General features: G+C 41.2%; 1 long non-coding RNA gene across 4 annotated transcripts; it reads left to right on the forward strand.

Annotated features, from left to right (window-relative positions):
* Positions 1-7: 7 nt before the first annotated feature.
* On the forward strand, positions 8-23,147 carry LOC310881503. Of its 4 annotated transcripts, none has more exons than XR_014572428.1 (4): positions 8-292; positions 5,457-5,610; positions 21,395-21,499; positions 22,527-23,147. It is a non-coding gene; the product is annotated as an uncharacterized lncRNA (long non-coding RNA). The 4 variants fall into 4 exon arrangements; XR_014572429.1 differs by having other exon boundaries at positions 21,395-21,457; XR_014572430.1 differs by lacking the exon at positions 22,527-23,147 and having other exon boundaries at positions 22-292; positions 21,395-22,519.
* Positions 23,148-23,234: the final 87 nt, after the last annotated feature.

Below are 23,234 nucleotides of genomic sequence, written 5' to 3' on the forward strand. Positions count from 1 at the left end.
CGATGCCGCGCGGCATTAATCGGGGGGGGGGGGGGGGTGTGAGGGGCTGCCCGCGCATGCGCGCACGGGGTGGTGGCAAGGGGCGGTTTCCCGCCCAGCGCCTGAGGGGATATGGAGGGGGGGGTGACCCTGAGGGGGGTGATGGGGTTCGGTTCGGCCCGGCCCGGCCCGGCGCTGAGGGGACACCGACGGGGCGGGGGGCTTGTGGAAGCTCCCCCCAGCCGAGCAGCCCGGACTCCGAGCGCTGCGTCCTCCTGGGAGGTGGGGGCTGCTGGTGCCGGCTGCTCCCGGGGTGGGTGTCCTCAGTTTAATCGCGAAACTTAAGGGTTAAGGTGGTGCTGGTATTATGCTGCGTTTCTTGTCTTAAAAATCATAAAGAAAGGGGTCTTGGGAAGCTCGTGTGTTTGTGGCGAGCATTTGGGAAAAGAAACGAGCAAGGTTCGGTGGAAGCTTTCAGCAAAATACAGGGTGCTAATGGTGGGCCTCAGTTACCTCAGTGTATTCATACACTTGCTTACTGTCTAAAAGAGAAATACCGGTAAGAGACAAGTAATAGGTAAGGAAAAGGAGTGAAAGAAACATAAATCTATTAAGTGAAATGGACTACGTTTTTTATTGATATGCATCCTAACTAGTAGGGGTACTAGTTAATGAAATATTTCCCTAAAATATCTTCAAAAATGCATGGAATGATCAGCTTAAAAAGCATCAGTAAAGTAGGTCAAACTTTGGACAAAATACACCCTGTTGAAATTCCTAAATCAACGAGGACTTTTCCCAGTTAATAAGTGTCCATCATCTCTGTCAGGGTTTGCCTTGTAGGGACTCTAAATTGTTAAATTCTTTGCCTACTATTGAAGGGAGTTAACAAATAATGAGCAAAGGGGAAAGAATGCTTGCTTTCATAGATCAGTCTTGGTGTCATACTGGCCTAATAGGCACACTTGTTTGCACGCCCTTCCTCAGGTGTTTCATTTTTTCCCAGAACATCGTATTGCTTACGTAGGTTTGCATCTTCGGATGTTCTTAGTTTTGTACTTAAAGTAGTGGAAGGAAAAGTGTAATTGAAACTTGAACTGAAAAATTGCAAAATTACTTAGTGACACATCTTCCATAATACCTCCAAAATAACCTTGAACAAATAAAAGTGAAGAACATAAAGCGATAACATCATCTTTTATGTAACTCGCCAAGTTAAAGTTTATTTTCTTATAACTGTTGGCCTTCTGGCATAGTAAGATGTTTTAAGACCGTATTTAGCTTTATGTTTTCCGTAGAGATAGTGGAATTTGTGGTGAAACTCAAATGGTTTCTCTGAATTCCTTCTGGTCTCAACCTTACTTATGTTCCTGACTGCAAAAACGTACTAATTACTGCTATTTTTCTATTTACTTTACACAACGTTCAGAAGTATCTGAACCTACAATTTTGGTACTCTGTGCCTCGGTCTCAGGAGAAATAAATGTTTCAGCACCTTGTTAGAGGCTAACTGTGATCCAGAACAAGGTGTTTTCTGCTGTCGGGTGGTCACTTGAGGCTGACGGTGACATGTGCCTGGTCACAGTCCCACCCTTACACTATTCCACTCCTGTTGCCGGCAAAAATGAGTGGTCAGAAGAGCTGACCTAGTTCAAAGGGTATTTTTTCTGCATTGTATACTTGTCTGCTTCGTTATGTAGGTGTAGAAGTGTTTGAGCAGGCACAGAGAGATGTGTGGGGTCAGAATCAGAGAAGGGGCCAGGCCAGCAGGGAGCTCTGGAGATGGTCTGTCTGTGGGCGCACTGGGTACAGGTCTGGTGCTGAAAAAGGGGTCAGGGCTGCGTTGCCCGCAGCAGGCTGTGCTTCTGGAGTAGGACAGAGGGAGAGAGAAGAAATAAAACCTTCTCAGCAGCAGGAAACTATGAACTTGGCTTATTTCCTTATGGGACTACAACCAACGTCCTGTGACGTTTTGTCTGATAGGTGTGGAGAAAGCACAGGTAACGTGGATGAGACAAGGTTCCTTACAGATAGCAATAATGATCAATGCTGTCGTTAAAGCACATATGATGGTTCCCAAACCTACCGTAGGTTCACAGGAGCGTAGTGTTAGAGTGCTCACTGAAGAAAGGAACCTTTAATGTTTTAGAAGACTAAGACGTAGCTCCCAACTAACAACATAAACCCTGCGTTAGGAGGGGTGGGGGTTTCAGCACTCTGTGCTTGCAGCTGGAGCTGTGCCATTGATTGGAAGAGAACTCAGCACAGGAACGTTCTGCATTAATTATCTGGACATTTGCATAGAAGGGGAAAATTTGGGTTTCCATCTCTGTCCCACACTAGTTCTATATTTTATCCTCACACTGTTTCGAGTAGCCTAGAAACTGTATTTCGATCAGAAGTCAGATCTCTTTCCTTCCCCCTACTTGAGAGTCACAATCAATAGTTCAGCGAATCGTGGTTGCTTCTCTCTTCTCTCTCTGATGGTTATCTGAGCCTTCAAAGGAAAGTGAAATAATGAAAGAATACCTGCTGCGTTGCACAAGCTGGGGGTTTGTCTGTACTTCAGATACACAGACAGATTAAACTGAACTGTGAGATGGCAGCAATAATACTTAGTGAGTGAATACATGCCAGGCGTGTGCGCGTGTGTGGTTTGTAGCTAAGGAGAGCTGCTGGGTGGGGTTGCCACGATGACTCAAGGATCGACCGTGCTGCTGTAGGCAGGCCTAGCGTTTGAGTCAGTGACAAGTGTTTCATATTTGTGGCATTTCTTAAAAAGGTTAACTATTCGAGCTGGCTGCGATTCTGTTGTAGGTTATTCAACTTTTTTTTTTTTTTTGCAAAACCATCTATAGTGCCAAGTAATTGTGTAACAGTCTGAAATCAATCTCAGATTTGATGACAGGTACATTAGCAGTTGCAATCGTTTTGCCGGTTCCTGCGGTAACACCAACCTTTCCCTGGCAGTATAAGAGAGCCAGGTGTTCAAACCGTGCCGATTTATGCTGCATGGCATCATACAATAAGCGACCGCAGTGTCGATGAGCCGTTGTAAGCAACACGTACGTTGGTTTTCTTCATATTTATCTCTCCGCGAATATTTAACTAGTTCTGTGTTATCTGCCAACGTATGTACAAAGTGCCTGTTGCTATGGCATTCCTGTGCTAAATGCGGAATTAAAAGCCCATGCTATGCCATCGAAAGGTGGCAACTCATAACGTTGGGGCTCACTTCTTGGATTAATGCTTTTTTTTTTTTGTAAGCAAAGGGTGTAGCAGTTTATACTTCACTGTAGAAGTCAACTGCCTTTGTGGGCAAAGGGACTTTCCTGATCAAGGGAAGCCAGAAATGTACATTGTGTGTTCAGATACTGGCCACTGCCTGAGACAAAATACAGTACGTTTTGTGTCTCGGCTGTCCCTTTAGGTTAGAGAAATCTTGTGGTTGTTAGCAGAACGATTGCATAAGGTGGGAACTAGACAAAAAGCTATTTATGTCAGCTATTTGTGTTATGTCAGCGTGAGCAAATATTATTTCTGTATATTTGACTCATTCCAGAGTCCAGATAGCGCGTGACAAAATCAGTGACGTCACTAATAGTACTAATACCAGAGGCCTTCTATTACCAGAGGCCTACTCACTCTAAAAGTTCCTTTAAACGCTTTCTGTAAAGGGAGGAATCTCATTATTAACCACCTCATATACCACAAAGCATACTGAAATTTGCTAGTTCAACGTTCGCTCTGGTGTTGTACAGAAAGTAGGAAGTTTATGGTCTTACTGAAAGAAGTTGTTACAAAGTGACTGCCAATTACATTTCCAAATCAATAAACGCAGATATGCCCTAGTCAAAAAAAGCTAGGGCAGGGGTGCTCATTCATAAAGTCCGGATTCTTGATATTTTGAAAAACTGAAGAAATTCCAGAGGATTGGTCACCTGCCAATATATATTTTCAGAACTAAAACGTATAAAAGGGTGATATTTTGACATTAAGTCAAAAAAAAAAAGTTGGTTAATTTAGAATAATTAAAATAATAATAATAATAACAATCTAGTGGTTTTACTAGCATATTTTTCATGTCGTCGAATCACAGTATGGTTTGGGTTGGAAGGGACCTTAAAGATTTTGTCCTTAATTTTTCTTATCTCACCAATATGAGCGATCAGCAGCACCTGCCTGACATGCTAGGCTTTCAAACCAAAAAAATCTTTCAAATCCTGCATGTTTTAAGCAGAACGAAATTCGTATCGCGCACTGCTGATGTTCTGTGTCCTGCTCCGTCCCGTCAGACAGGCACAGCACCGCCTGTCTGTGCTGCACGTGCCCATGCTCTTCCTCAGTTCTGTAAATGTGATGTGTCAACGTAACATTTTAAGATCTTGTGAGCTCTTTACAAATACTACCGCAGGCAGGACAAATGCCATCGCTGGTGTTGCCAGGTAGCCGAATACATGATTTCAGCCCCACTGAGGAAACAAACACCGAAGTTAAATGACTTGCCAAACGTGACAGAAGCATTTCAAGTCAAGAGAGTAGAGGCTGCAGTTCAATAAATACTCGGGGACGTGCTTAAATTCCTCCCCTCTAAACCAATGATGGAAACATCTGTGAAACGTCCTGCTCAGCTTGTGCTAGAAGGCTTGGGGCTTGCTGGTGCCGGTGTCGTGCTCAGATCAGCGTAGCTCACATTACGAGTACTTTCTTTGGAAATGCTCTCCTTGTGTTCAGCGTTTTATTTCCATGAGGAATGTTTAGGCACATGGGCCCACAACAAATTATTAATACATACAACCGGTTGTCTTGGAGATAACATGAAACAAGCTTTAGGAATCTGAAAAATGAAGATCTTTTAAGAGGTGCTTTGCTTTTTTTTTTTTTTCATCCAATGTTGCAACATCTTAGGGACTGCACTGCTCGCTTTTGTGAAGTCTCAAACACAATGCAGTGTCTGATTTATAGGTAAAACCTCTGCAGGATGTATTTTATCTTCTTACCTTGGTGCACGGGCTTACAGCAAAATGTGGTAACTAATGCAAAGCAGGCAGCTGGCTAGTGTAGCTGAGGAGGCTTCAGGTCTGTAATGAGGATTGTTTTCTTTGGAATCCTACAATCCTATTAAATGCCTGTGAATCCAGGAGGACTGAGTACCATACCTGCAGACCTACGGATAATAAGCCTAAACTCTCTGAGACTTTTTACCCACTGCTGTCATAACATTTCTGCTCTTTAACTGTGCCTGTGCAAAGCGCTGTTGCAATTCAGAAATACACAGTGCAGTTCAGCCAGCAGAAAGGACTCTAACCTCTTTTCTGTGATTATTTTCTTGACTGTCTTGTCCTGGAGTTCCTCTTACTCTTAAGACAGGCAACACCTAAGTGATGTAGGCATTCGGTAGCATATTTATTTGAGTGAATGAGATTCTCTGTCTGTTATAGCCATTGCATTTTTTTTTGTCTTTTATTTTCCTTAAGATTTCTACTCTTCAGTTAATACTACATCACAGTTCCTGTCCTGTTGACCTTCATCAGGGCCAAGCAACCGGAGACTTAAGCTATAACAAGACTGCAAAGAAAAAAGGACTGGAGCAAGAAGACGTGATGTATTCCTCTTTCACTTTCCTGCTAGGTAAATACGTGTTTTCTTCATAGCATTGCCAGTATCTTGTAGAGAAGGAAGCATGAATCTTCCTAGTTGGGAAGAATTGTACCCATGACTTTTAGAAGCATGCTAATATAATACCCATATTGTTTGGAGATACTACAGATGTCTTAGGTGACGAAACAGGTACACGTAACCTGCTAAAGATGCCTTGGTTAAACTACTGCCTTGCTGCCCAGCGCAGCATCAGTTCCCAAGCTCAGCTCCTAGCAGTGCCATGCTCTGGCTGCTGCTTTAAATGCTTCCTCTGAATAGAGAGACTGAGGAGGGAAAATTTCTTTTGAAATCTATTTGTGTATGAGCTAAAGGACAAAGGAGAACTGTGATATATTCACTGCATAGGAACATTTATTCTTAGATCATGACTTTGTTTCACTGGGGTTGACAAGTGTATTATTAGTAATAGCTAGTTACAAATAATAATAACCTGACCTTATTTTTAACCTAATACTGAATCAGATTTCATTGCGATACAATAGATTTCGCTGCTGTGCTTCGTTCTTTGAATATTATCATTCAGAATTCCAGTGCCTTCCATCTTAGGTGTTAAAAATAAGTGGCAAGTTGGATAATTACTATTGTTCCAAATCTCGTTGCAGCCTTACATAACAATGTTCTCACCAAAAACCTTATTTTAGGGGTGGAGTGGAAGAGCATGCTGTAGTAACCTGAAATTATTTGCACTACTGGAGCTGCATTATGCAAAGCCTACGTCGAACTGTATCTCTTCTTTTTTGAGGCAAGTTCGAGGGCCAGTTTAATATTCATGAAAGCCAAGATGCACGGACTGACTCAGATTTGGCATTGTAAGATCATGTGCTGTCAGCACACCTCAGTCCTGAGCACAAGCATCCTTGGTGATCCAGGATTGCCCAAGCAGAAACTACTAGTCATGCCAACTCACTGCCAGTCAAAATATTTGTGAGTTTAACAACGGTAAATATATAAACATGCAAAATGAAATAACAATGGTGAATGACTTGGAAAGAGAATATCCCCAGGTGGCTGGAGCTACGCTTGATAAACCTGAGCTTCCTCATTAGTAGCGCTGCATTCTTAGCCTGTTGTGTCTCCAGGTTTCCTAGCTGAGACTAGTTACCCTTCTAGCCCTGAGCTGGGCCACCTTCCTCTGCCTTTCCTCATCATTTCCATGAAATTCCTGTGACTTGGGGAGGATAAAAAATGGAAAGTGGCACTGGTGAATCCTGAGAGCAAAAAATCTCTCTCTTCAGCTGCAACAAACAGCTCCCCCGGTGATCACAGTAACAACAAACCCTGATCTCTTCTATTTGAATAATGCATTTTATTTATTTCATCCCGTTTCTTTGCTTGCTATGATCTCCATTCTTGGTTGATGTTTTGTATTCCATCAAAGCTAGCATAGTTCATCTCCACTATGCTTTTACCTGTGTGCACCTTCCTTTCTTCCCCTTTTTCAGCCTCAGTTTTTTAAATTCAGCCAAGTGATCCACAGCACCCCATAAGGTTTGGAAACACCATTCTAATCTGAGAAGCTTTTCTCCCTGAAGTTGTGTGTAATGACAGTAAATAATACATCATTACACATCTTACTGATAAAAATCTCTCAATTGATGAAAGAACACGAATTGACTGTGAATTGCCCTGTTAATCTCACTGGCAGATGGTAACGCCAAAACTCTTGGCATTTCAGCTGGAACTGGAATCTTAGTGACAGAACATCCAGCTTTTTATTTGATATATGTAGCATTAGTGGTAACTGTTGAGTACATTCGCTAACAAAATAACACCCTCCGCTTGTTAGCCTCAGAGTACACATGTCCGGTACGTTTTATGGCACGTCTGTTGTACAGATGCTGCACACATGCAGCTGTTGGAAGCCCAAGCCAACAAATCCTGGAAGCTTACAAGCCTAAAAGCTGGCCTGGGCTGCCCAAGTTCATGCTGCGCTTGAGCTGCGTTGGCTGAATAACTAACTGAATTTCCCTCACAGGCAGCAAGTGCATCCAAAAGCCGTCATTCTTACGTTCAAAGGCAGAAGCTAGTACTAACTGTACTTGCTACCGTGGTACACAGAGATACACCCTCTGGAGTACGTATCTAGCACAAGCGTAATGTTAATTTGTGCGCTTCACTGGTGTGCTTTTCCTCCTCGGATTACAAACTGAAAAGATCAATGAAATTATGGCTGTTATTTTCATTGGAAGAATAATTGCTCCGTAATTAAATAACAATATCAGGTGTGTTATCAGAGAGGAGAACTGGTTTCGGAAAACTGTCATTACCTTGAGCGATTAAATTTTTTCAATTCCATAATGAATGTATATGCAGGGTCTGTTACAATCGTGTTTGAACACAGTTGCACAGGACGAGAGAGAGAAATGTGCCACCTTCCCTAAGGGTATCTTTCCTTCACAGAATCAGTGGCCCAGTGCCTTGGGCACTGCACAGGAAGTCTAATTTTGATTTCCATTTTACTCTCAAAAATAATCTTTCAAATATCTGTCTGACCTTCCTCAGAAGAATGTTTATTTCAGAAACACCACCTTCCAGGGCACCAAAATTACAACATAAACTAGTCTCAACAGCATACCGGTGTTTAATCTACCAGCCCTGTGTTGCAGCTGATTCTAAGTGAAGTCCCTCAATGTACCTTTTCATAAGCTGCCCTCTCTGTCCTGACTGTAGTTACACTTCCCTTAAATAATGGCCTATATTGCAAGGGAAAATAATTCATACTCGTACTTCTAGTAGTCAAAACAACTTCATTGGTACAGCTGCTGCTGTTCTAACTTTTTGGCAGTGTTCCACTGGAGACAGTAGGCAAATGCACCAAAACCTACCAAGAGTTACTCATGTATAGATAATATACTGAGTGAAAGAATTCCACAATAAAGGTGTGTACGTTGCAGTAGCCTTGAGATAGGGCTGTCTTCTTTCAAAACAAGTTCTTCTGGTTTTATGTGACTATTTAATACACTTCTGTCTTCAAGAAAATAACTCTTGCTCGTAGTCTGTACTGTGAAACCAGTATAGCAGGAGGCACCACGGGCTGGTGCACAGCCCAGGAGACGGGAGGTATCTTTTGTATCTGCTGAAAAGATTTTCAACTCTCACTTCCCTGTCTGTGAGGTGTTACAGATACTATTACAGATTTTGCTAGTTGAGCAGTTTTGTTTAGTTTTGCTTTTAACTGAAATGCACTTTCTTCAAAATATAAGGTATCTTTAACAGGCAAGTCGTAAGTATTAGGTGAACAAACGCGTTTTCTTATGACTGTAAATGATACAAGCGAATAAGCTTCCGGGCAGCACCACTGAATGCAAATGCTTGCCTTTTGTTCATACGTTTTAAATGTAAATGCTTTCTACATTATCATCCAAAAGAAAAAAATATATATACATATTCCTTTTAGAGAGGAAAGACTATGATGTTAAAAAAAAAAGGGCAGGGTGTCTGTAACATGTCTTTTTATTTACTGTATTTCTGTGCCTTCTTTTGCCCCCAAAAGATTCTGCAGTGTTTGATGGCTTGCAGGCACAAAGATAAATTCAATTATCCTAAAAAAATGTCTACATCTAAAATGAAAAGAGAACCACAATAAGATTTTTAGGTTCAAGAGTGACTAACCATTTATCCACTTTAAACTACCAATGCATATATTTAAAGTAGGAATGCTACCAGCAAGGCATATTTTACTGTCGAGTGAAACCACGTATGCACAGGTGCTAGCAGTCAGAGTATAACACTTACCTGTGTATCCAAATCCATTCGAGTCTTCTTTTTGTGATGAGATTGTGAATTGTACTTTTTTGTGTTTGTAATTAAGGGGTGGAACAGATGGCAAAGAATTAAAGAGCTGCAGCCATTAAATTAACATAGAGAATGTTTCCACATTATAATTTAATATAATAGGATTTTGCTTCAGTGAAATAAAACTATAGAGTCTGGTGCTTGGGAATGTTTTCTATATGAGAAGCTTCACTGCTAAAAGATTTCACTGAGTCATGCTAAGAGTCTCTGCCAAATATCAATCATATGACCAACCCAATTGAAAAGGGTGTTTCTTCATGCCAGTATATTTCACATGCCACCCTAAAGTGAGCCTTTTTTTGACAATACACCTGTGCATTTTATGTAACACCAAAGAGGAACGCTGCAGCCTGACCGCATATGTTTGAAAAAGAGTAGATATTAACAAGCAGAAGCTAGCTGGTCTGGTATTAAGAATCGTATATTTTTTTTTTTTTTTAAAAAGGAGTTGGGTTTGATGTGATTTCAAAGGTAGAGTTAAGGCAGACAATCCAAATCAAACATTGATGCTAACAGAAATCGATGAATGTTTTGCCAGTTCCAGGAATCAAGATGCTACTCTCTGGATGGCAATCAATTTCGAAAGTTCAAGTCAAGAAAGTTTTTCATTTCAGTTGAGACAGGATTTTTAATTACTTTATGTAAGAAAGAAAATCTGAAAGCAGAGGCATGAATTCTATAAGCAACAGTGGACACTCGTAGGTTTTCCTAAATCTCAGAAAATATTTATACTTGGATATAAATATTTGAGTGAAACTTGTCTTAGCTACGTTTTGGGAATCGTGTATTTTCTTTCTGAAATGCTTTTTTAAACCATGGAAAGCTACAGCAAATGTTTTGTACTAGCGATTCTTTAGTAAGCTCCAGCTGCGGATGCGTAGCATCTCCCACGCAGCTCCGCCATGGTTAGCAATCAATACATTGTCTTCTGCATAAAAAGGCTGGTCCTCTGATAATCAGACGGTGGGACAGGGATGAAATCACTATGGAAAATAGCACTGGAAAGAGCACAAAGACTCTCAGTGAGCCACAGTGTCTCTGCTGCAACCCTTCCTGCCACTAAAATACACTACAGATCAACCTGCCTCGGTGACTACTGAATAAGAAAGGCACAAGCACACATGCCATAGAAAGTTTGAATTACCCGTCCCTTCAGTGTTCAATGTTATCTGTGAAATCACTGTAATGCTGTGTGGGGATAATTGAGAGGTCACGGGGGATTATGTGGACATTTAGGTTTCATTCTGGCTTGAGTGCGTTCAGCTCCAGTGATACCAACAAAATTGTTTCCATCTTCAGTAATGCTGCATTTGCTTCTAAGACTTACTGAAATAACAATATGTGTATTAAATGCACGCATTTACCTTTTACTGAGATCACCGGTTTTCAAATTTTCAGTATTCAAATACAGAAACCTTATTTCTGACACAATGGAACTTTTCCATGTGATGTATGGAAATGAAGCACAGGACGGATCAGAGATGCAGAATGTAAAGCACTCCGGCTCTCTCAGAACAACAGCAGAACGTTGCTTTTACAGCAGTGGGTTTTGTCAAGGAACCTGATACTTGGTGGTTTTATCTGCAGCTACTGCTGCACAAAACAAGGAGAATCGCTCCCATTTCCCCCGTTTCCTTTTGTCAGGAAAGGTAAACTGTGTCTGTATTTCTTCTCTAAGCTCTCAGTGGAGGAATGTCCCTTATGCTGGCTGCTTCTCACTTCTCTAATTACTAGCTTATGGTTCCTCCCCTTGGAAATGTAGGGTCTTTTTTGGAGAACCATTCGCAGTTAAAGACAATGGTGTTGCTAACAGTTTCTCCTTTGGCATCGTGCTCTTCACATGGCAGTAAAACGCATTATGTGAGATAATTAGCAGCCGTATTCAAGTGACTCAAGGGAAGATATGAGTTCTGAATTTGGAGAGGATGATTGTATATCTGATGTAATTTTATCTCATCACAGTCTGCATAAGCTTTCTGTGCAACAGGACAGAGAACAGAGTTAAACAATGAGTCCAAAATACTTATGCTAGGAGAATAACTATTTTGTTTCTACATCTGTTACAACTTTTTCTCCCTTAAATTTAAAGAATGCTGTTGAACAGAGGTTTCTGAAGAATGACTTTTACTGTCAGAACTGTACCACCCCACAAACAGCATGGTAGGAAATCTGTTTGCAGCACTTCAGAATAATGCCTGATACTCTTTGTCTAGCACAAATAGTCCCCTTTTCTTAAAATTAACCTTTTTACTTGTAAGAGATGCTTCAGCAGTTGAGCAACTGTGGTATGTTTTTTAAACATTCATTCACATAGGCAAAAAATAATTTTAATATTCAACTCTGCAGAAAAGCAAACAAACAAAAAACATAGAAACTAATGGCAAAAAAAATAGATAAATAAAACATTGGAGCTGCATGGTTGGTGTAAATTTGCCAGATTCTCTTGTGTAGCCCATGGCTGGTAGTGCTGCAGTCTGGGCACGTCGTCAGCTGCAACAGTAAGTGCGATAGGTATTCCCGCACAGGGGGGCTATTCCCAATTACTCACAAAAGCGCTTGTTTTTACCCCAGTTTTGCTGCTTGTGTTCTGGTTTCCTATTTCAGTGGTGGTGTATTTACTAACTGGGCAGAGTGGCGGAAGTGTACAGCATACAGACAAATAATTAATAATTTCCTGGGAGCAGAGCATTTAACAGCAGAGTTTAGTTGATTATCTTCTCTGACTACCCTTTTAAAACCTTCTTTTTCACATGCATGAACAACCTCAGCACATTTCTAAAAGAATTCAAATATCATTCTTTTATGGGGAAAATATCAAATTTTAATACCGGTTCTAGCTAGCGTTTCCCATCAGTAGCTCTCAGCGCGCTTTGCACAAGTCAATAGCACTTCACAGATGAGGAATCTGATGTGTTCAGCAATAGATTACGCGCCCCAAATCACCTCAGCCAGCAGCACAGAAAGGAAGGAACACAATCCAGATGTCTTCTGGGCTAGTATCAGATCCAGTTTGCCACTTTAAATGGAAATACATTTTATTTTTTATTCTCAGAGGATTTGCTAGCTCTGTCTCCCTTTCACACCTTATCCTGGAGCCTCAGAGATAGTGTTTTTCTTTCTGGGATCTTTCAAGTATTCTCTCCCATCTTCTGACTTGGGATGCAGTGAATGAAATCTGCTTTTCTCAGCTCCAACTCGAACCCATAGCTATCTAAGCTTTTTCTGGATTTGGTTACATTAAGCTCCCATTTCCCTACTTACTCTGAGCCCTCAAAATAAATTTTTAGATAGGATTATATGGGGAAACGCATTAGGAGAGGAAGAGATTTTAAAAATAGCCTAGCATCTAAATCTCAACGTAATCTCTTAGAATTGACCCAGTATTTGAGCACAGGGCGTGGAGATGCACTGGCTCAGTGCTGTGAGGAAGAGCCATGTGTGGCATGTGCGCTTCAGAAATACTCCCCAAGTTGTGAGCGATCTAAACTGCTGGTTACACCCGGCTGATGTCATTAAAGGTTTATCTATAGTAGATCTGCTTTCTTCAGAGGGCCAGTGTGGTTTTTCACACCCACATGTGTACACTACGTACAATGAATCTTAGCTAATTCATAAAAAGAGCTGTTGCAGTTCACATCTGGCAGCCGACAGTTCATTAATCCTGCCACAGCATGGGCATCGCTCCTGCACAAACAGCCCGGCAGCAAGTCGCAGGCCAGAGAGCAAAATCAAAAGGGCCACATGATTCTTATGGCTAAGTCTAACACATAATGCAAAATTAAATAAGAAGAAATTAAGGTGTGCCCAAATTATCCTGATTTGGATAGCGTGAATTTTTGTTCCCTTGAACTGTTATCTAAAACTCTGTTCATATTTCAAGATTTTGTATAGCGAATGCTGGATTTAAATAGCTACCATGCTATAAAGCCATAAAAGAAAAGAAACGTTTAACTTAAACACAAAAAATAAGATAGTTTATTTTTAATGCTGTATTTTTTTATCATTCCAAGCTTTACATAGCTTTCTACCACTTTCAACTGTCTAGCTCGGGGGGTTTGTACCTCTTTCTAGCAATGTCAATGGCCACATGGAAAATGCAACAGAAGAAAGCTAATGACAAATCTAAAATATGTTATAATAAATAGGAAAAGTTTTGCAATAAGAATTATAATTGAATTATACACTAAGAGTAGTGTATAATGCAATGAGTCAACAGAAACTGCGTCTCCCAGAGGATACAGTGTAGACAAGACAGCCCCAATAACGCTTTCCGTGTAGTCCCCATAGCACAGTTTTCATATAACCCAAACCCCTGTCGATGTCAGTGAAGCATGTGGAGCAGCAGTTTAGCTTGCCTCTACCAGGGATGTTTCCAGTTCCAGCTTTGTTTGCCACCTCTGCAGGTAACTCAGCCTCAGCGTTCGCAGCCAGCGAATGCCACTAATCGCGGGTACTGGTTGGCCTCGTGGATTGCCCTGTAGTTACTCCTGCTGCTAACGAGTAACTGTTCATCCTTCTGCAGAGCTACCATCAATCAAAGCTGGTAATAGAAAAACACAAAATACAAAATACCTCTTTTCTGTTAGTGTTTTGGTTTGTAAGGTATTTCTCTAAGTAGATTTTTCTTCCCACAAACGTGCATTTGCATGCTTTTCCTCATCTTGCACTATTATGAGGCTTCTTCGTAAGTTATCTATGTATACCAATCCCTGCAGCATGTCATTAATTCATAGTACATTCAATTAATTTAGACATGAATATTGGAGAAACTTAATTAGAACACGGCTACAGTATCATAGCTATGAAATTACATTTTTTTTTTTTTTTTTTTGCTTTAGATACTGAACAGGCCGAGGTGATTGTATGGCATCTCAGTGTGCAAAGCCACGACTGCAGTTTTATGAGCACGCTGCCCTGGTTTGAGCAGCGCCTCTTTTCCCTGTGCTGCTCACACCCGCCCCTTCCCAGGCTACTGTCTGGCCTGTGCCACCACATCTTTGTGAGGCTGTCGTGAGGAAAAGGTTCCAAGTTCAAAATGCCCGTCTTTGGTCAGGTTATTTTAGTCAAGATCAAGTCCTTGACCGGGTTCACTGTGCAACCCCAAATGCAATTACGCCAACACAGCTTAAGACGTGTGACTGGAAACAACATGACTTTGGGCTGCAAACACCAGCACTGCTGCCAAAAGAAACATTAATTAAGCTGTACAGAATATTTGTTTTGAAACAATTTTGAAGTAAAGTTTCAGAACACTTGTAGATGAAATGTGTTTAGTTGTTAGGATAAAAGGCTATAGCCAAAGCTAAAAATGGCTTCTAATTATACAGAACAAACAGATACAAAATTAGACTCTGTGAAGTAGAGTCTAAATATATAATACAGTGAACATTTATATACTGTATATTTAATAATAAACAATGCTAAATAAATATTTTTAAATCTTTCATGCCTGTCACCCTGCTCACCAGGCTACAGCCTACAATTATTGTTTAGCAGAAAAGGGGTTTTTTGGGCAATGGTGACTAATGAGCATTTTCTCACAGCGCTGTAAAAGTACACTGAGAGAAGCTTCGGGCTAAAATGTTCCTTCTCGCTTTTTCACATTGCTTTACTTTGGTTAATGATGCTGGGGCTGGAGAACTTAAGAAAGAGAGACAGCTGTGGAACTGTGATCTGTGAAATCTGTTGTTTAAACTCCTGTGTGAAAGAAAATACCTTTTGTTCAATCTGTACGTAACATTTCTCACCTGGCAACTGTTTTCTCTTAAAATGATAAAATGCTAAAACCTGAACTAAAAATAATCCTGGTAGCTGTTCCAGTTCAGGAAATTTCTATAAGCCTTTTTTTTTTATGAGTGTTATTACAAGTAAGTCAGCTCAGCAAATGCTGACTCCACAATCGTGAATGGTTTCAAATAGTCTTCATTTACTTCCTTTTCTTTTTAGAAACCATGGCAAAACTTTGTCTAGAACACTCAATCCAGCATTATCTTAACGTACCTGGAATAATAAATACAGCGGGTGGTCATCCGCAAGAGAAATAAGTAACAGAAACTTTGGAACAGCTGAGCTAATCAGTTGCTACTTGCACCATTTTGTATCAGCTGAACATGCAATACTGACAGTATCTCTTGTTTCCCACCTTTCATTTTGGCAGGTTTTACATCTCTTGATTAGTTGTCCTTTTTGAGATCCTGGAACACTGTGTCAAAGTAGACATACACGAGAAATATTGGGTTTTGTTTTCATGCTTTCATTCATATGAGAGGCTGCTTATGCCTCCAAGAGATACACTGATAAATAGATACATACATACATATGTTTACGTTAACTTACATTAAATCCTGGTCAAAGCATAACCTGAAACACAAGCCCAGTAAATACTTCTGTCCTTCAGGAAATATGTGGGGACCTGAGAAAGATGAAAAAAAAAGACTTTAAAATTTTAACTAGCAACTAAATGTATTTCTGTTAGGTGCTTCTCCTTCTAGCGTTTTGAACACTACATCAGTACCTCGGCTAACTCAGCCTCAGAATTTCCAGAAACAGGTGAAAATACAGAACCTGTATTGTCAAGAAAGTGCTGTAGTTCTGGTGCTATCACGCTTGGTAACATATTTACTAGTCAGGCACAGATCACCAAAGTATGTCCCATCTTCCCTAGGTGGAAATCTTTTTAGAAGTGAAAAAAGTTTTGATGCTGGTGTTTAAAACCGCCTATAAAATACAGATGTGATGAGACGGGAGAAGTGGGAAAGCATCACCATAACACAGAGTCTTTGAAGTTTGAGCCTTCATGTGTTTTTCACACTGTATTTACTCTAACAACAGATGTGGAGGCTCTAGTTGAGTGGTTAAACGTATCACCCAGTCATCCTGCTGTGGAAGTCGGTGACTATGTGCTTGAATCCCGTGCACGTGCAGCTGAATATGTGCTGAGTTGTTTTGCTGCGTACGGATGGACCACTGAATGGAAGTCCAGTCTAAAATATCAAATTCCTGTCCTCCAAAATAAACATTCGGTTTTCCACTGCGATTACACTCGTTTGACTGAACTTCACGAAGACATATAGCTGAGCCAGTATCGGTGTGTTGTTACTTCACTGACAATTTTCTGCAGCAACAATCACCTTAAGAAAACCAGTTCTCACCTTCTAAAACGCCGGGCCATTGTGACAGACATTGAAGAGAGCACTTCTCTTTTTCACTTTTAGTTCAACTTCTAGGTTTTTTTAGTTTCATTTTTTAGTTTCGTGTGTAGTTCTATATCTTTGTTATTCCCTCTGTGGTTCAAAATGGGTTTTAATTCTGTTTCTTGTAAGAAGGCTTTCAGCCCTGGTGAGAATCTGATTACAAAAAGTGAAATGATCTAAGCTACCATAAAGAATATTTTCTCTTACAATTATAGCACGGTATGTCAGCATAGAAATTAAATCTGTCTTTTAAGTGAGAGTGCCAAGTGCCCTGTGAGCAGTTCCAAGCACCCTGCCAATTGTCCGTGTTAACAACGGAGCTTGTAGCAAAGGACACGGCAGATGGTAACCTGCAGAAGTGTGCAAGTCCTTTGTAGTAACAAATACTGACACCGTGTCTATCTAAAAGGCTCCCATACACACGACACTCGTGTTTACAATTATGTCTTCTTAACGTGCCCTAGGATTTCCGAGGGTGAAAGCAAGCACGTAGTATTATCATATCCTCGTTAGAAAGGGTCACAGTGATTACATCCCTCCTCAGACCAGGGACTGATGAAAGACATCCCGTGTACTTGAGAGGCAGGACCAGGCTCTATAGCCACACCTGCTGGCTAGCTGGCTGAGCACAGGGCGGTGGGGTTCACGTAAAGCTAAGAGTAACTTCGAGATAGATCGCTGCAGAAGAATTGAACGATGCTTAATACGGTGTCACACCACGATCCCCTCAATACATCATAAAGAAAAATGTTAGACGTTTTTAAAAAGTGCTCTATGGAGTTTCTTTGTGGTAAAGTCCAGCATTCAACAAGTTAAAAACAAATTAAAAAATGCTATTTCTGTAGCATTTCCTAAGCAACCACAATCCATTGGCCTTTTTTTATGCATAGTAAGATGATTGTGTGGTGCATGCTGTTTTGACCAAGGAGTTTCATTTATTCGCAGCAAGGGACAGCAAGCTGTTTTCTCCTCATTGCCTGGAGTGGGATTTCTCCTCACCCTGCGCAGTGCCACGTCCTGTGCTTTTCCATTATAAAATGCGTGCCACATGAGAATCAGGCTCTGCACAGCAAAGAATCTGCTCTCATTTGTGTAGGAGAACATGTAATTAACGTTTTTCTGAGAGACCTTACAGAATTTTGGGGAAATGCAGCCTTTTGGGGACCCTTTGGGACATAGAGGCTCCTCTGAACACCTCTCCTGTGCTGCAGTTTTCTGTTAGCAGACTGGAAGGAACTGAATCCTGCACATCCTGCCCATGGCTCAGCATCCCACTACACAAGCACTAACAAAACACAAATATATTCATGAACAACTAGAATAACTTGGATTATGACAGCGAAGATCAAAAAAGAAACCAGTTGTCTTAATGATTCATAAAAATGCATTAATCCTGAAAAAACACACTTACATCCTTGTATATCGTGTATTTTGCTATCATAGCCACTTCAAAGGTCTTCAAAGTTTCAATTTTTTGCTTTTTATATTCTAGTGACTAATAAAATGCTTACTTTTCAATCAGGCCATCTCTAATCAAATAGTTAGGCCACAGCACATCCGAATGTGAGATCCTGTCGGTGGGGTTTATTTGCAAGCAAGGCAGTAAAATACCAGGACGGTTGTTTTAGAAGAGAGCTGCCCACAGTCACAGGTAGTACACCGTGGTGGGAGCAGCCGTGTGTCACCGCACGCAGAAACACGCCGACACCAGGTCACGATCTGTAAGAGTCACTAGTTCACAAGTGCACGCATAGTTATTAACTTACATCTGTTCCTTTCAAAAGTTCATAGCATTAGGTCATAAAGAGTCTTTTCATCTAGTGCTGTTCAGTTTCTGTTCCCTGCTTAAATTCTCTTTTTTTTTTTTTTTTTTACTGTCATTGCACCTCCTTCAGTAACATCTAGGATGTCTGGGTCTTATTCTATTGCTGTGTAACCTAGTTCACTTTTTTGGCTCACCTTACTGAATTGGCACAGGGGATGGGTGGAAGGTGAGTTGTTATTTTAGCTCCCAGTTCTAGGGTAGGTAAGGGCCCCAGAGTTTTGTCTAAATTATACTGGAGAAAATAATCCCTTCAGGAGCAGTCTGCTGGCTGCAGACTGTCCCAAAATACTCCTCTACTTTGTTAGACAGGGTTATGAATGGACCCTCCGAGTAGCTGTGGCAACCACACACGAGTTTGAGATTTTTTCAGCTCCCAATGCTGCTCCTTTCTCTAGAGCTGATCCTGTGTCCCGATATCTTTACTTCCAGATTGTGTTTATGTGTGCTGCCCTTCCGTTTAAGGCTCTGTGGATATTATTCACATGCGCAAGTAGTGCCTGAAGTTCTTACAGCCTTGTGGGTTTTGAGCAGGGAATAGGAAGCGAGAAAGATACCACAAGCTCATCAACTTGGGGCTTCTTGCCACTTAGGAAACCGTAGCTTCACTGGCCATAGCTTCTTCCTCCAGCACAAAACGTCTCCTCTGAGCGTAGCAGAAGATGCGACGGTTCTGCAGCCAGCAGGCCAGGCAGCTCAGGTGGATTTGGACACCCTGCTGTCAGTGTTTCCAGACCTTATATTACCTACCTGCGCTGTGTCTCACATCCATACATTGCTTTTCTGCGTTCCTGGGGGTTGTCACCCAGCTATGACCGCCTGTCTTTGGCTCCTTAAACAAAAAGGCCCCGGTGAGACAGGTAGGATCCCTATACCAACAGAGATATTCATCCCTCAGCAATTCACAATGTTGAATTATTGCCTAGCGAGGGTGATCTGAAGTATTTTCTGGGAGCTTCTGCTTCTCTCCCTAGTCCATTCAGATGAAGAGCAGACTCTTCTAACCAAATAAATCAGATGTCTGAAATAGATGGGTTAATACCCCTCTAAATGTACAGGAGGGCATTGCCATAATGGTGAAAGGCTGTTCCCGTTCCTCAATTTCCATTTGCACTTCCAGCTGCCACAGCTGGGTGAAGGCAGCCAAGTTTGAAGTGAGTCCCTTAATAATGCCCCTTCATGTGTGATTTCTCCTAAAAGAAATCCAAATAAAAACACCATGACAAAATAAAACAAATCCTCCTGGAAGCTCTCTAGATGTTTGTGAAAGCCTTTTGACGGGTTAAAAAGAATTCTGAGGGATCAAAATAAGAATGGATGAACTGTTTTCCCTCTCTTCTCTCATACAGCTCGATTCAAAGTTACATTTCATTTCATGTAATAAACATAGTTGTCATCACTGACACCTTCTGAAAATGTATCTGTAAAACAGTCAACACATCATCAAGAGCAAATGCTTCAGAGATTTAAACAGATTTCCCACTGAATATCAGAGTTTGGCAAGGACGTAGCAGAAGCAGACAGAACCGAGCTGCAGTGCTCTCCCCTCCGAGCAGCGCTCTCCCTTTCTGCGAGCGCTGCGATTCAGCCGCCGAAGGAAATCTTGGCCGCCAGGCTGTCATTTCCCCCGTCCCCCGAATGAATGAGATCCTTCATTCCTCTGACGCAACAGCGCTGCTACGGCCAATGAAAGAATGAGTCAGAAGAGCCTGCTAGTGAAAGCTTCTGTGGTCTGTGCTAAACAAAGTACTTCATATTTTATTCGTTCAAGTTTTCATGGTGATAATGGGTTATTGGCGATGCCTGGTATCACTGCTGGCATTGTGGATTGGTAGATGCGATTTTTGCTTGTCATTTATTTTAAGACTTACTGAGCGAGCTTTCTGTGTGGAAGAACCCATTTTAGGTATGCTCTTGAAACTGAAACAGAGCAAGCTAGTAAAAAAGAAAGTGCATCACAATTACATTATTCTTCCTCCATCTGCTCTCTCTCAAATCTCCTTATGACAGGAAATTGCCTATTGGATTTTTGATTTTTCTTAATGGAAATGGCAAAACCTAAATCCATTCCCGTTCCCACTGATGTCAGGGGAAACAAGATTCAGTGTCTGAGCAGAACAATTTTTTTTCAATCCATTAGCGTCTGTAACTGCATTTCAGTGAATATAGTAATTATGACATCAGTGAATTCAAATTAACTTAAATGCTTATGACACTGTGGACTGGCACTTATGCTACTGAATCTCTTTGGCGCTTCTGAAAAGCCCAACTTCTCTAATTAGCGATCTCTGATGTGCCACATTCTTCATCTGTGGACGTTCCCAATTAAACTGACTGAACCACTCGTATAAGCTAAGGCTGCAGACTGTAACTGAAAGGGGTTTCTAGTAGGGGATGCCATTACCAGATTAATCAGAATACTGTACAAATGCACATCCACGTATTCGACTGCACTAATAGGAAAAAGCACACTGCATTTTGACAAAGTACTGTCATCTTCTGCTCACGTAAAACTGTTTTACAAATGTAGTATATAAGCCGTGAAGTCGTAACTCAGCTCAGCCAAGTGCTTCTGAATGTATGCATTTCTCGCATCCTAAACCTCCCTGCCCATGTAAATGGCAACGTAACAAATGAAATTCACTTTGCAGAGCAGAAAGGCCTCTTGCATGTCTCGGGTGACATCTGGGGCAGTGCTCGGGGAGATTCGCTGCACGGGGAAGCGGCACACCCCTCAGCAGGTTTCGCTTCCAGATTTCTGTTGGTTAACACAGTCTGCGGTCGTTTCGTATTAGATAGATGATTCTTCATTGGTGGGGTTACAAATGCACACAATTACTAGTAAAGAAGGTTATGAACTTTGATAGTAAGAGTTCCTCTAAGATATGTGGACTGTATCTGCCAGTACGACAGTGAGCTGGGGATATTTTCCGTGCCTTTTTAGGATGCTGGACTCGAGGAAGTACCACCCTGACAAAGCTGGGCTCCTTATGAAAATACCCTGAAGGTGAGGTGTCAAACTGCTCGAAAAATGGTACATCATAATCAGGTAATACATCAGCTGGTGAAAACAGATATAAAGATTGCATACCGTGTTCTTAGACTAGCATCCTCATGGGGATGGCTGAAACACATTTAAAATCTCTCATCAAAAAGCCTGCTCTCTTCACGTCTGAAATGTATCCAAGCACGCAGCACTGCTGTGCTCCTCGCTGTACTTCCTCTCTCGGAGGAGGATACATAAATGCAGATCCTTCCAGCTGACTCATTCTGCACTGTAGACTGTATTTGAGGTTTGAGAATAAAGGAATTATCTGTGCTTATTAAGCTATTTACCTCCATGTTTATAGTTCAACATTACCAGAATAGCTGCTGCAGTGTACTGTTATTATTGACAGCAATCGATACCTAGCAGTATGAATGAGAGCATAAGGAGTGGAATTACCACTCTTCTCTGCAATTCCAAACCTGCTCTATAGAATTTGACAATATTCAGTGGACGATGGCAGAATTTTATAAAATGCAAAATAAAATCTTTAGTGGGAACTAATTACACACTTGGAGGGGAAAAAAAAAGCAACACACCAGTTCCAAGTTACCATGTTGTGAACCACGTGCCCTTGTCTCAGAAGGCCTGCACCTTCTGTCGGTCTTCGTGTAACCCTCATCCCCTGATAACCACAGGGGTCAGCACCAGCAGTACCGGGCACTTTTGATATGAGTAATGTGTCAAATCATGGGCAGGGCAAGCGGGCACAGATTAACTAGGAGTCTAATAGATTACCATCTTCTAGAGACTTACAGAAAATTATGAATAATCTGGTTTATACAATAACAGTGCTGAATTTAAAAAGAAACCTTGTGCTGCTTTCGCGCAGTCTGAAACCAGACCTTAACAATACCTTCGACCTTATGTGTAGAGGCATTATAGGTCACCATTTTAATTTAGTTTCTATACTATTATTTTCCTTTTGCTGATGTTACATTGCATGTAAAAGTTCATGGTGTATAACCTGAAAAATAAATAAATAACCAGAAATCCATTTAATACGAAGCAGGTTTTGTTTGTTTTTTAGAAAAGGCAATTCTCAGGGGATGAAAGGATGGACTTTCAAGAAAACCTCTCCTGCTACAGCAGAATTGACTCTGTGAGCCGCAGAGTGCCCTAATTTCCCAAAGTCATCCACCTCCTAATGCTACTACAATTAGCAACTGCTTAATGTAGGTGATGAGAGACAGAAGCATTTCTGCACAGCACCCCACCTATCAATGGCAGGACAAAACAGCAGTGATTAACAGAGATGAGACAGTACAAAAAGAAGGACAAGATGGGAGCAGGGCAGGACCAGCAAGCTACTGCAACAGCAGGGAAGACAGTTGGTAAAGTGGTTGCTTAGCAAAATGGACTGGCTCAAAATTAAAGTAGTAATCATTTTTAGCTTTTCAGAATTTCAGAGATGGGTCCAAATAGTCCCTAGTAATACTGCTACTGCCCAAATACTCCTCTGATCGTCCAGTCAGATGTCACGTTACTATGTTGTTTCGACTCTGCAGATCGTTTCAGTTGGAAGTCTTAAACCATTATTATGAAACAAAACCTGTTTCTCAATAAATAATTAAACTTTCAATATCTGAAAGTTTATCTATGAAGCACTACAAGGAGTAAGAATCTTGATCTGAAAGCAATAACATTTATTTAATGTTCAGTCTTGCAGGTGAGTTATTCAATTGAATCAGAGTACGCTAGGGTGAGAGCTGGTGGCTGCAGCTAGGAGAAAATCCAA

Source organism: Anser anser (assembly GCF_964211835.1).
Source record: "Anser anser genome assembly, chromosome: 14".
In the NCBI taxonomy this organism is placed as follows: Eukaryota; Metazoa; Chordata; class Aves; order Anseriformes; family Anatidae; genus Anser; species Anser anser.